Source organism: Ursus maritimus, unplaced genomic scaffold (genome assembly GCF_017311325.1).
Source record: "Ursus maritimus isolate PB19 unplaced genomic scaffold, ASM1731132v1 scaffold_13, whole genome shotgun sequence".
Classification (NCBI taxonomy): domain Eukaryota; kingdom Metazoa; phylum Chordata; class Mammalia; order Carnivora; family Ursidae; genus Ursus; species Ursus maritimus.
Genome location: NW_024423675.1, coordinates 61,525,172 through 61,541,324, shown reverse-complemented (window position 1 = coordinate 61,541,324; position 16,153 = coordinate 61,525,172). Strand labels below are relative to the sequence as shown.

The 16,153-nt window shown below is 46.7% G+C and overlaps 1 long non-coding RNA gene across 1 annotated transcript in view; it reads right to left on the bottom strand.

Moving 5' to 3' along the window:
* Nucleotides 1–16,069: 16,069 nt before the first annotated feature.
* The window catches only part of LOC121102242, a 1,134-nt gene continuing 1,050 nt past the window's right edge, over nucleotides 16,070–16,153 (bottom strand). The window contains exon 2 of the long non-coding RNA XR_005834286.1: nucleotides 16,070–16,153. This exon is cut by the window's right edge and continues 181 nt beyond it. This is a non-coding gene — a long non-coding RNA (uncharacterized LOC121102242).

Sequence of the window (16,153 nt, the reverse complement as noted above, 5' to 3'; positions counted from 1 at the left end):
GAGAAGAGAGTATTGATACTGATCAAAAACCTTGGGCTCCCAGGCAGCTAGGACAAAAGGGCAGAGGAACAAATTAGGACAATGGGTCACAAAATTTGTTGAAGTCAGAATCACTTGGAGAGCTTTAAAAAGGTCCGATACCCAGGCTGAACCCCAAACCAATTAAGTCAGAATCTGAAGTAGGGCTTGGGCTGGGTCATTGTTAAAGCTCTCCAAAGGATCCCAGTGTGCAACGGGCTCGATAACCATCGGTTTGGGGCCCTGGCGAGAGATTAGAAACCCATGCTGAATGGGTTCCAGCTCCTTCCTGAGATCCAGGGGCATTTTTGCCCTTTGATTCTATAAATCATCTCTGTATCTTTGTAATAAATTCCTTCTTTTTGGCTGAAATTAATGCTTGCAATCAATAGTATTTTTTAAAAGATTTTATTTATTTACCTAGTTATTTATTACAGAGATAGAGAGAGCATGGGGGGTGAGGGGGGCAGAGGGAGAGGGACAAGCAGACTCCACACTGAGTGCAGAGCCCAACACGGGGCTCGATCCCACGACCCTGAGACCATGATCAGAGCCGAAACCAAGAGTCAGATGCTTAACCGACTGAGTCACCCAGGCGCTCTGCAATGAATAGTCTTAAACACTGTTGTACCATATCTCTATAAAGCGACAGTTAATGTCACTAGGCATCCCTGACATTGCCCTCAAGGATGAGAACTACAGCAAAGTCATCGTTCCTATGGCAACCTGAAGGAAAGGTTGTTTGATTTTGCATTTCACCCTGCAGGACGCTGAGGATGGACCTGCCCTATGGAGTTTCTCGATCATTCTCCACTGAGCAGTAGGTGTGTGCGCCCTTTCCCAATCGACTTTTAAGTAATCTCTGTTGGCCTGGATCAAAATTGAGGGCTCTCTTCACTCAAGAGCATGGTGTTGCAGGTCGGAAATGCTAGACAGCTAACCTGGGGAAACTAGGAATCTCCTTCACAGAGACACACAACCCGGTCTTCAAGTTCTCCCAGGCTTGGGGACTGGAAATCAGCATGACTTTGTTAAAAGCGCTACCTCCGCGAACCACAACACCTAGAGGGCACTTTCCCAGCCCTGTGGGGTGTTAAAAAAGGAACTGAAAGAGCACAGCTATGCCCAGGTTATGGTGTTTTTTTCCATGTTTGGTTTGCTTCCCTCATTCCCTAGGAAACAAGCGGGCAGGACACAGCCCCCCTGCCCATGTCCCCCTCCTTCTGTGTGCAGCACCACCGGGGCCGGGCTCACCATGGGGCCGGCCTCTACCTTCAGAACTCTGCTTCAGGCAGGGAACCGGCCCTGCCCATCGCCACCCCCCCCCCACCTGAGCAAGCCGCTTCCCACACAACCAACCGAGCTGCTCAAATTAGAGCCACCACTTGCCACAAATTGCCAAGTTACAGTAAATGCCGAGTTGGCCAGTTCCAGGCACACGAAGGGGCCATCCAGCTGCAGGTCCAGGGGCCGCTGGGCTACAGAAACCCTCTGCTTAGGCCTTGAACATACAGAACAAAGGTCTTTATCCTGATTTCCTGGATGTGGACTAAATCGTGCAAAACTCAAATACCTATGGGATGGGGGAGGAAGGGGGGGTACGGCAGGAGCCCTGGTGTAGAAAAGTCTGAAATGGGGGCGCCTGGGTGGCGCAGTCGTTAAGCATCTGCCTTCGGCTCAGGGCGTGATCCCAGCATTCTGGGATCGGGCCCCACATCAGGCTTCTGCGCTAAGAGTCTGCTTCTTCCTCTCCCACTCCCCCTGCTTGTGTTCCCTCTCTCGCTGGCTGTCTCTCTCTGTGAAATAGACAAATAAAATCTTAAAAAAAAAAAAAAAAAGTCTGAAATGGGCACAGCAATGCCTCACAATCCGGGCTGAACAACCCCAGGGCAGGGGAGGGGCAGCTTGCAGAGAGCCGCCCTTCGTAGGGAGCAGCGCCGGCACCCACCCACCGCGGGAGGGCCTACAGAGGGGCCTAAAGCAGTGGCTTCTGAAAATCCGGCTTCCTGGCACATTTCCTTTCAGTAATTTGCCAGAGCATGTCAGGGTGAAATGCTTACTCTTGGTGTGTTCCTTTCATTGTCTATTCTGATCACATTTACGGTAGGTGGATTTGTTTTGTTTTTTAAAGATTTTATGTGTTTATTTGAGATAGAGCAAGAGAGAAAGTGTGAGCATGAGTGGAGGGGCAGGGGCAGAGGGAGAGGGAGAAGCAGCTCCCCCCGCTGAGCAGGGAGCCCGACTCGGGACTCGATCCCAGGACCCCGGGATCATGACCTGAGCCGAAGGCAGATGCTTAACGACTGCGCCACCCAGGCGCCCCAGTATTTTTGTTTTCTAAGTTATGGAAGCATGTAAGATATTACCCAGGAATTTCATTTCAGGATAGGAAAGGAAAGACCACAAAATAGTGGTTATTTTTAGAAAAGCCTTGAGGTTCTCTTGCCCTGGTGGACAAGGCTGTCTTTATTCAATGAGGAGGGTGGACAGAGGCTGAGGCCAGGAGAACAGGGAAGGAGAAAGCTGGACTAAGGAGGGAAAACCACCATTCCATGAGTGGAGAAGTGCAAGGGCGTGTCTTCCGTGACCTCTGCCCAGGACACTGGCAGTGACACCCAGACCCGGCCTCCTCAGCCAGCTTCAGCTGGAGTCACACCTCTGGGGTCACCAACCACCTTGATATTCCCGGGACTGTGGGGGTTCCCAGGACACAGGACTTTGGTGCTAAAGCCAGGACAGTTTGGTCACCCTGCCTCTGACCCAGCAGCCCCTCGCAAACTGGTTTCCCACAACAGAGGGCTGAGCAGGAACCTTTGCCCACACTCCATGTCCTCCTTCACCCCACTGCACACACGTCCCCACAGCACTGACATCACAGCCCATGCACACCACACACACACACAGAGCACACACACACCATACACAAACCACAAACACACACACAGACCATCCACACACACACCACACACAAACATTTCCCGACCTGAACTTCATAAACCTCAGGCAGCTCAGGTGACACTGAGAAGACTGTAGTCACCTGTGCTGGGAAGGCTACCCCTGGGCCAGCCCCTTCAGACACAGCCCCACTCTCACTCTGTGGTCTTGGTTTTAGAGCCAGAAGGGACCTGCGATCATGCTATGAGATGTGCAGACCTGATTCCCAAGATGGTAGCAACAGAGCCAAGCCAAGACTCAGTCCTCCTGAGTGCTGCTCATCAAACAGTCAGCTGCTAGTTAGGCAATATTCAGAGGGGACTCTAAGTCCACAGCCCCGTATCAACACGCGGACAGTCCTATCCAAGGAGAGCTTGTTATGGGTAGAATTGTGTCCCCAAAGATGTTGGAGTCCTGACCCCGGTGCCTGCGACTGTGGCCTTATTTTGATCAAGTTAAGATGAGGTCAAGGGCGGGCCCTGATCCACTACAACTGGTGTCCTTACGACAAGGGCAAATTTGGATGCAGACACAGACACGCAGCGAGGGAAGACAGAGGGAAGAACGGCCACGCACAAGCCAAGAATAGCTGAGGCCCCCCAAAGCTGCGAGGGAGGCCCTGCCCTCACAGCCTTGGACGGAACCACCCTGCTGACACCCTGATCTCAGAATTCTGGCCTCCAGAACTGGGAGACCCAAAACGCCTGCTGTGTAAGCCGCTCGGTTTGCAGTGCTGTGTCAACGCAGCCCTAGGAGACAAATCCAGATTCCCGGCCTTCCTATTTCAAGCGTCGGGTGTCCTGCCCCAGCTCAGAGGCCTGTTCTCATCTGGCAGATGAGACTCTTCTAGCAAAGCTGAGTCACTGCTGCAGCTGAATGATGACTGGCCCCGGAGAACGATCTGCTCTGCTCCCTAGGAAAAGAGTATCTTCATCTTTCCCTCTTGACTCAGAGCAAGATGTAGCTAGCTTTAAAGAAAAAAGAACAAAACAACTCTGCTTACATGAAGGCACGGGTAAAAATGATTAAGCTTCGGTGAACCACCAGGAAGAGCGCTGACAAGTGTCCCGTGCGTCTGCTGTTTGAACCGCGGGCGCCACACACGAACCGTGGCCAGTTCAAGGACTTCAGGGTGCCCCTTAAGCGCAGAGCTGTACCACCTGGAAACACCAAATGATGGACCACCGTGGGATGGGTCTGCTGGTATTAGGTAGTAACTGATCTCTTCAATGTTAAAACCACCTTGCGTTCATGGCACAAGGCCCACTTGGTAATGGTATATAATCCCTTTTTTATAACCCTGTTGCTGGATTCAGTTTGCTGGTTTTTTGTTTTGTTTGAGAACTGTTCTGTCTCTATCCATGAGAGATACTGGTTTGTGGTTTTCTTATGATGTTTTTGGCTTGTTATGGTAACAGTGTCTCGTAAAATTTATCGGGACCAACACTTATCTAATGGCATTCCCTTGTGGTCCTTTCTTTTCCTGTAAGGTTGATAGCAATGTTTCCTCTTTTATTTTAGTAATTTGCATCTTTTTTTTTTTTTTTTTTGGTTGGTCTAGCTAAAGGTTTGTCAAACCAGCTGATCTTTTCATAGAACCAAATGTTCGTTTTATTCATTTTCCCTATTTTTCTTTAATTAATCTTCACCATAATCTTTATTATTGTTTTCCTTCTGCTTGCTCTGGGTTTTCTTTTCTTCCCCAGTCTTTTAAGGTGGAAGGTTAAGTATTGATTTGAGCCTGTCTTCTTGTTTAATGTGGGCATTTACAGCTATAAATTTCCCTCTAAGCACTGCTTTAGATGCATGCCAGGTGATCTGGTATATGGTGTCTTCATTTCATTCATCTCAAAAATCCTAATTTCCTTTGTGATTTGTCTTTTGCCAATTGGTGATTTAGGAGTGTGTTATTTAATTTCCACATATTGGGGGACTTCCAAAATTTCTTCCTGTAATTGATATCTGGTTTCACTCTATGGTTGTTGGAGAACTTCCTTTGTTTGATTTCAGTCCTTTTAAATTTATTATATCTTGTCTCACGGATGAGTATACGATCTATCCTGGAGAATGTTCCATGTGCACATGAGAAGAATTTGTATTCTACTGTTTTGGGGCACAGTGTTCTGTGGATTTCTACTAAGTCTTTTTGGTTTATATTGTTGTTCAAGCCTTCTATTTCTTCATCAATCTCCTGGCTAGTTTTTCCATCCATCACTGAAAGTGGGTATTGAAGACTCCAACTATTATTTTTGAATCTTCTACCTCTTCCTTCAATTCTGTTAGTTTTTGCTTCATGTATTTTGGGCTCTGTTGTTTGCTGCATATAAGTTTACAGTTGTGATATCTTCCTAATGGATTGATCCTTTTATCATTATAGAATATCCCTCTTTATCTCTAGTAACATGTTTTGTTTTAAAAGTTATTTTACCTGATAGTGGTCTAGTCATGCCAGCTTTTTTAAGTTTGCTGTTTGCAAGATATATCTTTTTCTATCCTTTTACTTTCAACTCGTTTGTATCTTAGAATCCAAAGTGTGTTTTCTATAGACAGGATATAATGGGATCATGCTTATTATCCCCTCTGACAACCTCTGCCTCTTGATGGATTGTTTTGTTTCTTCACGTTTAGTATTATTACTGATAGAGCTGGAGTTATGTCTGCCATTTTACTTTTTATCTTCTATATGTCTCATGTCCTTTTGGTTCCTCTAGTCTTCCTATACTGTTTTCTTTTGCATTAACTGAATATTTTCCATTTGTAATATCTTTAATAATTTCCCACTATATATTATTAGTCATTTTCCTGACGGTTGCTCTCCAGCAACCACAGCCCAGCAAGCAATTCCCAATTTTACCGGGAGCTCACCTGGAACTCTTTATTAGTTCATAGCTGCTGCCTATTAAAAACTGGGCAAAATATGCCTTCCTGTAATTTAGTGAAATTTCTTCTGTTCTCTCTTGTTCATTCATGTTTTTAATGGAGCAGATGTTAGTTGAGCACCTGTTGTGTGATGTACTTTGTATCAGGAGCTCATGACATAGAGATGGGTAAGACATGACCTCACCACAAAGAAGAGGGCTCGGGGACCTCCAGGGCAGAAGAGAATCAAAGAGGGGATTTATGGGTACAGGTGATGTCACTCAGCAGCAGGAGGGGGGAGACTCTGGGTCAGAAAACTCTCAAGGGCAGCAATAGTTTGGGGTCTTTTATAGCCACAGGTTTGCATATCTATGGCTAGCAGATGTCAAGCACTGTTTCACAGGTATACAAAGCAGGCAGACTCCAAATGGCTAAAAACATGCACAGTGGGGCTATATGTAGAGCAACGGGGTATGTAAGAATTTGAGTTAGGCACCCATGGGAGTGAGTTAGGCACCTGCTTTGAAATAAGTGAAGAAACAAACAACATGGGAGCCAACATTCAGGGACCATCCTTAACTCATTTATATGACAATATGCTAAGGGAAGAAGGCAGACCAACATCTGTTGAAGAAGACAGTGTGGTTGCACCCGCGAGGACTAGAGAGGGTAATTGATGGAACAAGATCCCAGAGCAAGGAAGAGGAAAGCAGTCAAGAGTCATGGGGGAGGGGCGCTGCCCTGGGAGGACTGCATGAAGGCGCGGGTAGCTGACCTGTCCTGGTGCCCACCACTGGCCCCTCATACATGTGTTTGCTCAGGTCCTTGGTCCAGGGCCCCTCTGGGGCCTGTATCTTGTCCCAAACAGAAAACCAGTCTTTCTCACTGAGCCAGATTTGTACGTAACTCTAAGTTCCCAAGTGTGTACATAACTCTAAGTTCTCAAGTTTAATGAAATTATTTTCTACCTTTGAAGTGATGAAGATAAAGAAGCAGTTCTGAAATTACTGTCTCATCAGAGATACTTACCCTTTACTCCCACCAACAAAGACACAAAAGACAGAGAGAGAGAGGGAGGGGAGAGAGGTCAGTACTCTAATTACAATGAGTTGTCTCCAATAACTTGAAAATGAGGAGAAATGTGAGCCCGCTGAATCATTAACATTAAATCAGTACGGATGGGTCAGGTCAGATGGGTCATTAACATTAAAACCAGTACATACAGACAGGTTTGCCTTAAATGGAAAAAAATGGTTCTCAGACCTTTAAATCTGCCTGTGACCTGAACTGATGCATTAACCTAAAAAGAGAGGTTGGCCAGCCTAAAAGTGGGAGAGAGCCAAGGTGATTGTTGACAGTGGCCACTGAGGAGAGGAGCCTTAACTGACGATTTCTGGTATTCCCGTCCTGATGGCAAGCCCGTCCCATGGAGATGGATGCACCAGGCTCTGTCAGCTTCATGCTTTTGAACATTCCACTCACCGCTCTTGGGTTCTCCATCCTGGCTGAGATCCAGCCCAGGCCAATTAAATCAGAGCTCTCGAGGGTAGGGCCTAGGCATCTGTCTTTTTAAAAGCTCCCCCAAGTGATTCTGATGTGCAGCTAGCATCGAGAATCCTGATCTAGCTAATTCCCCTGGCTGTGATGCCATGCCCACCATTATCTGTGTTCTCCTGGGTCTGCATCAGCCAATTACATAAATTGGCATTCTGAGTCTGTACATTTGTCCAGAGCTTAGTTAATGAGAAGCCTTCCCTGAGAACAGGTCCTTCTCTCTTGATGTGCTGGCCTATTTTAGCCAGGACTGAGGGTTAGACCCTGGGCCCTGACGAATTCACCAAGGTGATGAAATGTTACTTTCAAAAGCCTCTTGGATGAGGACACCACTGGCATCCCTTCACTGGCCAAGAAAACTCAAGCCCATCTTTGTTCTTCCTATATTTTACAGAGGTAAAGCAATAACATGAGAAACAAAGTATGGGTTGGCAAAACGGCCAACCACAAATTCTCTGAGAGCTGGGCTCTAAAGGACCCTATCTATTGTCCTTCACTTTTTTTTAGCTCCTATTTATTTCATGGACATCGCTGACTGCCTGCTTGGCATCCATTCCCCACTTCTTCCCAACAGAACTCCAGCTGGGCTCTGCTCTCCACCTCTCCTCCCTTGAGGACATAGGCCTTAGGGGAAATTGGCTCCACCCTCAGCTCCTGGGGTGCTCTGATTTGCCTCAGTCTGTTTCCAACCCTGGAGCTCAAGAAAAAACAAGGGCCCTGATGTCATCAATGAGACACAGGAGTTGGTTTTCTTTTAAGTTTTCTATTGAAGCATTAGACACATACAGAAAAGTGCACGCATCATGTGTATAGCCTGATAGATGTTCACAAACTGCATGTGCCTGTGTAACCAGCACCCAGATCAAGAAGCAAAATACCACCCATAACCAGAAAGCCCTGTTCTGCCCCCTTCCACTCACCGTTCCCTCAAGGGTAACCACAATCCTGACTTCCAACAGCAGAGGGTCTTTATGCCTATTTTATACTTCTTTTTATGTGAGTAGAATCAAAGAGTATATACTCCATGTCTGGCTTCTTTTGCTCACATTATGTGTGTGAGAGACTCATTTTTATTGTGTGGAGTTGTCAGTTGCTGTATAATATTCCATGATGAAATAAGCCAAATTTATCCATTCTACTGTTGATGAGTATTTGGCTGGTTTCCGGTTTAGGAGTATAGCAGATTGTGCTGCTATGAACATTTTAGTCCTTGTTGTTAAGGACACATATAGGCATTTCTGTAGGGTAACTACCTAACCATTGCTGGACCGAAGGGAATGTATACATTCAACTTCAGGGGATACAGCCAAACGGCCTTCCACAGTCCCAGATGGGACTGGACCGATTTTCCCTCCCATCTGCAGTATATGAAAGTTTCATGTCCTTGTCAACACATGTCTTTCTTCTTCACTGTTACCATTTTGGTGGGGGTATAGATGAGATTCAAGAAGTTTTGCTGCAGGCTTCAAGTTATCCCTTCTCATTTAGAGGAAGCCAGCCTGTTCTCCCCATGAATGTGAAAGAGAAGCAATAACCGAAATGATTACTAGTGGCCAATTGAGGCCAATTGCCACCAAGTTAAAACGACAGGACTTGATGACATCATGAAGCTGCTGGATCAACAAACAATCCGTTACGCGGCTGCTTTGCTTTTTCTGTTGTCTGGATTAGAAAGCATCTTCCGTGTTGTTTTCAAAAGCACTTGAGCTTACCACATCCTTGCTTCCCTTTTCTGATGTGGAAACTGATCACCAGTGAAATACAATGGTGACCCCAAGGCCAGGGAGTTAGCAAAGGGTAGAGTTGAGACGTAGACCCAGGATTTCAGACCCAGCCTACTGCTCTGACACCTACATAGTGCCAGCGGCACCCCCTTCCCAGCAAGCAGTACCACTGTCATCTCTCAATTTGTGCACATGACTGCAAGTCTTTTGATTGCAGAGCTGCCATTTGTCAATGATGCCAAATCACATAGCCAATATGCCAATAGCCATGCCAGCTAATGGAGGGACCAACCACCTTTTGCAAACGGGCATTAGCAGCTGTCTCCTTGCTGCATCCTGTTTCGAGGAAACTATCAGCTACATGGGGCAAGGCCCTCATCCTCCAGGGGAAAAAGGTCTGGTGCCTTTTAGTCATAAATCACTAATGAGGACACGAAGACAGTGAGAAAAGCAGGAACCAAAATTATAGTAGCGAGAGCATCTTCCAGTTAGGCAGATGCAGGAGCTGTAACAATCAGCTTCCCCACTTGGAAACCCAAGAATATTTCGCTTAGTTTTGTAAAGGGACAACCCACTGATATAAAAATTCAATGAAGCAATGAAAGGCAGTTTAATGACCTAAAACATCTCCTTACTATAAAGCAGTCTTTGTGATTCAGCCTAATTGCTCTGCCAGCACACAATATTGTAAAGCTTTCTGCAGCCGACTTGTCCTCATGGCAGCGGGGCAGACAGAATTCATCACTTTCCCCTTCTGACCATGGTAAATCCATGGTCTTCAAAATCTGGATCAACTAGTGGAGTTGCTCCTGGAATATAGATCCAGAGGCTTGCTGCAGGCCAGGCAGCCAAACTGCTCATGTCACTCCCCTGCCACTTAAAACCCTTCAATGCCTTCACGTTGGAATTCTAATGAAATTCATACTTCTTGGTCTAGCATCCAAGGCTCTCTATGACCTGGCCCTGCCTATTTCTCTGACTGTGCTGGTCTTCCTTTTATTCCTTGAACATGCAGTAGTCCCCCCCTTACCCGTGGTTTGACCTTTCTATGGCCGCCTCAGTTACCTGCAGGCCAGAAGCAGATAATCCTCCTTCTGATATATGGTCAGCAGGTCAAGAGTAGCCTAATGCTACATCACGAGGCCTACGTCACTCCTCTCACTTCATCTCACCACAGAGGCATTTCATCGTCTCACATTACCACAAGTAGAAGGGTGAGTACAGGGTCGCATGGGTGGCTCTGTCAGTTAGGTGTCTGACTCTTAGTTTTGGCTCAGGTCATGATCTCAAGGGTCATGAGAGCGAGCCCGACGGTGTCAGGCTCCACGCTCAGTGGGGAGTCTGCTTGAAGATTCTCTCCCTCTGCCCCTCCCCCCACTTGTTCACGCAAGCATGCACATGTACTCTCTCAAATAAATAAATAAATCTTAAAAAAAGGGTGAGTACAGTACAGTAAGATATTTTGAGAGAGACCACATTCACACAACCTTGATTATATTATTATGCTTGTTCTATTTTATTATTAGTTGTTGTTAATCTCTTACGGTGCCTAATTTATAAATTAAACTTTATCACAGACATGTATAGGAAAAACCATAGATATCTAGGATGCAGTATTATCTGTGGCTTCAGGCATCCACTGGGGTCCTTAGAACATAACCCCTGCAGCAAAGGAGGGACTACTGTACCATGTTTTTATGGCCTGGGGAACTTTGTGCTTTGTACTTCCTCTTCTGGAACTTTCCTCCCCAGCTCACTGGCTAGTGAGCTAGTCATTCTTCCTTCTTATTCAAATGTCACCTTCCCCAAGAGCCTCTGAAGTAGCACCCCATCACTCTTTATCATGGCACCCGGTTTATTACCTTCCAAGTGCTCATTGGGACATGTAATCACTGTTTATTGCCTATAAGCGCCATGACCCTGCATCTCCAGCCCCTAGAACGGCAGCTGGAACATAGGAGGTCTGCAATGACTACTGGCTGAATAAATGGGTGAACGAATGAAGGATGATCCAGTTGTGAATTAACCAGTGGTGTGGCTTTGTTCTCTTCTCTGCTGCCTGAATTAAGACCATTTAGCTATTCACTACCTCCTTTGCCAAAGAAATATTCCCCAGACAATAAAACACAGAGAAAAAAAAATAGAGTGGGGAGAAATTAGTGAGAAAGGAATATACATTAAACATAAGATTTAAAACGATCTGTGTTTTGTTCGTTTTTACCATACTGTCTGGTGTCCTGGGGGGCTGCAGGAGGCAGATCGTGGGGCCCATCCAGAGCCCCACAATAGGATCTTGGGATTACACATTTTTTAAATGGGCTTTTCCATTTTTTTGTGACCAATTTTGTGACCAATATATTGGTCAGCTTCTGGGAAGCCACTGGACTTTTGAAAAGATCTGATGATAAGTGTGATATATGTTTTTCTGAGCACATCTATGACTATTAGGGTACGCTGTATAAAAACGAGTATCACCACTTCAGAGATAGCTGTGCAATCAACTGCCCATCCTTCAGCACACCGTGAGTAGTACATCATCACGAGAATTTTCACCTCCCACACACCTCTGGTTCAAGCTCCCCAGTTCACAGATGAGGAAGCTTGCAAAGCAGAGTTAGCAGATGACTTTCTCAGAGTCATAGAGTTAGTGAGAAACAAGATCAACCTCGGCCCCAGGCTCCAGATTGGGTCCTTTCACTACCATGACACACTTGCTAAGCTCAGCTATGAGGGAGCCGGTTTGTCATCAGAACAGTGAAGCACAGGAAGGGGCGGGTGCCCTGCTGTGAGAGTCTGTAACCCCCACAGCTCTCACCTTGGCTACACGGAGAGGGTAACAGAGATGAACACAGACAAGCCCAAACCAACAACTCGTCGGGGTGCGTGCGGAACCATGACCTCCCACAGCATCTTCACCCAGGTGCGGCTCAGCCCAGAGGCCACCTGCCTCCAACGCTCAGGAGCACCCCAGCCTCAGAGATTTTCACCAAAGCCCAGGGGCCCGAGTACCTCGAAAGAGAGGCCAGGGCCTCCTTGCCTGACGCTGGAGGGGGAGTGATCCTCTCCCAAACCAGTACTCAGCAAGGCCTAAGCAAGACGTGGGGGCGGGAAGCACGCGGGTGGGGGGTAGGAGGGGATGATAGGGAGGAAGAGAGGGAGGAGCAAAGCAGGGACGAATGCCCGTGGGTCCCCTTTTCCGGATTTGAGGTCTCAGGTTTCTAGGGAATGGAAAACAGCTCTTCCCCCCAGCCTCCAGCCAGCCACAGCCAGAACACGCAGACCTGCCCCTCTCCGCCCCTCCTCGGGCTCGACAGTCGCCGGGGAGAACGGGTGGCCCAGGGGCGGAACCCCGCCAGGCCCGGAGCGTACCTGGGTCTGGGAGTAGGGCGGCGGGGGCGGCCCGAAGCCCGGGGTCTGCGCCCCCTCCCCGCAGCCCGGTCCATGGCGCCCGCCTGCCCCTACCTGTAGTAGCGGTCATCTTTGAAAGGCGTGAGGTCCTCCTTCAGCTCCCGGTACGCCTCCTGGAGCCGCTTGCACAGGTGCTTGAGCTCGCTGCAGAGCGGGGGCTCGAAGGCAGGGTACTCGGTGTCCATGCCCGCGCCGCTCCCGCCCTCCCGGCACCCAGCCCGACGTCCCCTCCTCCCGCCGCTCCGCCCTTTGTATTGCTGCCTTCTCCCCTCTCTCTTCCCAGCTTCAGGGATCGGGGGCTGCCAGCGAACGGGGCGGGACCCAGAAGGAGGAGGAGCAGGTGGCGGGGGAAGTGGGGAGGGGGCACGGAGGAAGGTGGGGCGGGGCGCGCTCAGGGCGCCGCCGCGAGACGCGGGGAGCCGGGCCTGCCGGGGTGCGGATGGGGTCCGCCCCCGAGCAGTGGGGGCCTAAGGAGGGGAGGGTGCCTCGCCCATCGGCCGCCGCCCAGGGAGAAGCAGCGGGGGGGCGGGGGGGAGTGGAAATCCAACACAAGGTCATCTGACGCCCAGGACAAAAGTATGAAGGGCCACCCTCGCTATTGCTCGTATTGGGAAAAGGAAGCAACTGGAGATGACAGAAAAAAAGGAAAATGGGGCTTGGAGGCGGACCGAACAGGTCAAAAACTGGAGCCAGCTCCACGATCAGCACCATGGACAGCCCCAGACTGCTTCCCCTCCCACCCCGCCCCCACCTGGGTTCTACTTGGCCTAATGCAAAAACATTTAAAACCAAGCCCGTTATGGTTATGTCATAAGAAATATTTTTTAACGATAAAGGAATGTGACCAAATGAGATGACTCTTCCCATACGTTCTATAACCACGGGGGAGGGAGGAGGAGGGAGAAGAGGCACGGAGTTTCTCATCCTCTACAAGCTCAACGCTTGAGTATAAAATTAAAACTCACAAATCAAAATGTCTTCCATGGGTCTATCTATCTAAAGATGATGATGGTGTCATCTCTGGTAAATTTCTACAATAACAGGTGAAGAAACAGCTGTTCCTCGTGAGGTCAGTGTCTTTCCACCTGAATGCAGGACAGGTTTCCATGCACCCTTGATCTTCTATGCATTGGGGAAACATTTTACAAACATACATTTAGGGGGCCCCATTTAACTATTGAATATAAATTGTAGAATACAGGTCCCAGGAATCTGTATTTTTTAAAACTCCCCAGGTGAGTCTAATGGTCACTCACCTTTACATATTCTCAGAATTCCCATGCTCTACTCTAATTTCACCCACTCTTCCTTGCTCTTTTTTATCCCCATTTTTTAAACATTTTTATTTTTAAGCAGTCTCGACTGAGCCAGACAGGCGCCCCTATCCTCATGTTTTATTTCCTCCTACTCCTTACATTTTGGAACAAATTTTTATCTGCTAGCCAAGCTCTCTTGTCAAGTCTTGCAAATATCCCCATAACTTGTGTTCATCCTGCACCCTGAACAGTTCAGTTTTAGCTTTAATTCGTTAACATGAGCGTTTGTATTTAACAATCTCCAATCTCTTTAACAAAGAATGGAGCTCAGAACTGGCTCTACCCAAAATACAGTGCAGAAAGGCATGCTAAAAAGAGGAGCTTCAGAAAGCACACATGCTGATTTGTTTCCTAAAATGAGATAGAGACTGTGAGACCAGCATCTGCCACATTTCAAATATTTTATGATTGGCTACAGAGAGCTTATCATTGGAGAAAACATTAATCAACCTCGAAGATACACAGAATGCTGAAAAAACCCTCTGGGAAGACTTCCTAACTTCTCCAGTCTGAGCCTTTTCTTCCCCTTTGAACCACAATAGCCCCTAGAGGACAATGCAAGTTTTCCCACTCTAAAATTGTGGGGTACTAATCTATTTTGTGACCCCTTTCACCACAAAGAGCTAGAAATGCTAGATAAAATATCACATGTACACACCTGCATATCTATATCTATCTATCTATCTATCTATCTATCTATCTATCTATCTAGTATAATTACTTTTCCTTTTCTATACATTTTATGTCCTTTAGAAATAGCAAGGTCTTTTTTTCTTAGTTTTCTATCTACTAATCATTAATTCAACCTCAGGTCCTCCCAAAATTGCCTTTAAGATATTCAGGCACATGGTGTATTCTATCAATTTCATATTTGTGCAATCTCTTCTTGGCCTTCTGACCAGCTCTGAACTGGTTGCCCTACGCCTGGTGCATGACTGTTATCTAAGCAGTCTCTCCACCATCATCCTGGAGATCTTCTTCCCTTATCTGTTTGGATCCCATATCTTTCTCTTTTTTGATGGAGCATATATTAGAAGTGCTTGGAAGCCCCATTGACATCACTGTCTCTGCATCCTATAGGTCAAAGCAGTAGAGAGGTCCAGCCCAGATTCAGTGGTGTTACTCAACCACTTGTTAGCAGTGGCGTCATGCCCAAAAGAGAGGAGGGGAATTGTTTGGGGCTATCTTTGAAGATTATCTCTTATCCATTTCAGCACAGTTCCCCTGCCCATGATTGTGACCAGTGTGTCCCAGTCCAGATACCCTGTTTTACAGTTCTAGGGAATCAACCTCTAGTTTATTGACAGTGTTAGAGAGTGAAAATTGCTTAGTTGCAGAGTGGGAAAAGATTGGGAGATTTAGCTGCTTCTCAGACTTTTGATCTATCCTTCTGGTTTTTTTTTTTAATTGAGGCACAACATACATAAAATGTGCAATTTTAAGTATATAGATTATCCAAATTTTATGTATGTATTCATCCATGTAACCACCACCAACATGAAGATATAGGACACCCCAGAAGGCTCTGTCGTCCTTTACAGCCACCTGATCCCAGTGGAAATCACTACTCTGGCTTCTATCCATATAAATATATTCTGTTTTTCGAGTATTATATGAACAGAATGATACAGTTTGCATTCTTCTGTGTTTGGCTCTGTTTGCTGAATATTATGTCTGTGAAATTTCTTACGTTGTTTCCTATAGCAATAGTTTTTTGTCTTGTTTTTGTTTTTGTTTCCTTGCTCTACAACAGGCCATTGCTTGGATATAGGACAATTTATTGGTTCTACTGCTGCCAGTATTTGGTTATTATAAATAACATTCTTATACATGTTTCTGGGTGGAGTATATGCACTTATTTTACTTGGCTTTATACTTAGTAATGGAATCACTGGGTGATAGATTAGACAGTTGGCTTTAGTAGATAACGGCCACACTGTTTTCCAAAATGGTGGCGCCATTTTACCCTCCTACCAACAATGTTCGAGAGTGCCAGTTGCTCCATGTCCTTGCTAATCTGAATTTCATCTGTCTTTTATTTATGGTCTGTGGGGGTCCATCCTCCTGGTTTTTGCCCCATCCTCTCTCCCACCTCCAAAGAAGATGCTTGTGCTGCTGGTTCCTGAAACATTTGAGACATCTATGGTGTGGATTGGGCTTTCCTTGCTGCCGTCGAAAGATCTAGGTTTTGATATCTCTTCCTTTCTTCCTATGATTTACAAAATGTTGCTATTATTTCCTCTTCCATTTTCCTTGTTTTTGTGGGTTTACGAATTTTTTTTTTAAATCCCTTTATTGTCGTTTGCTGGTCTTTCTGGGGTTTTCACAAGGTTTCAGCAG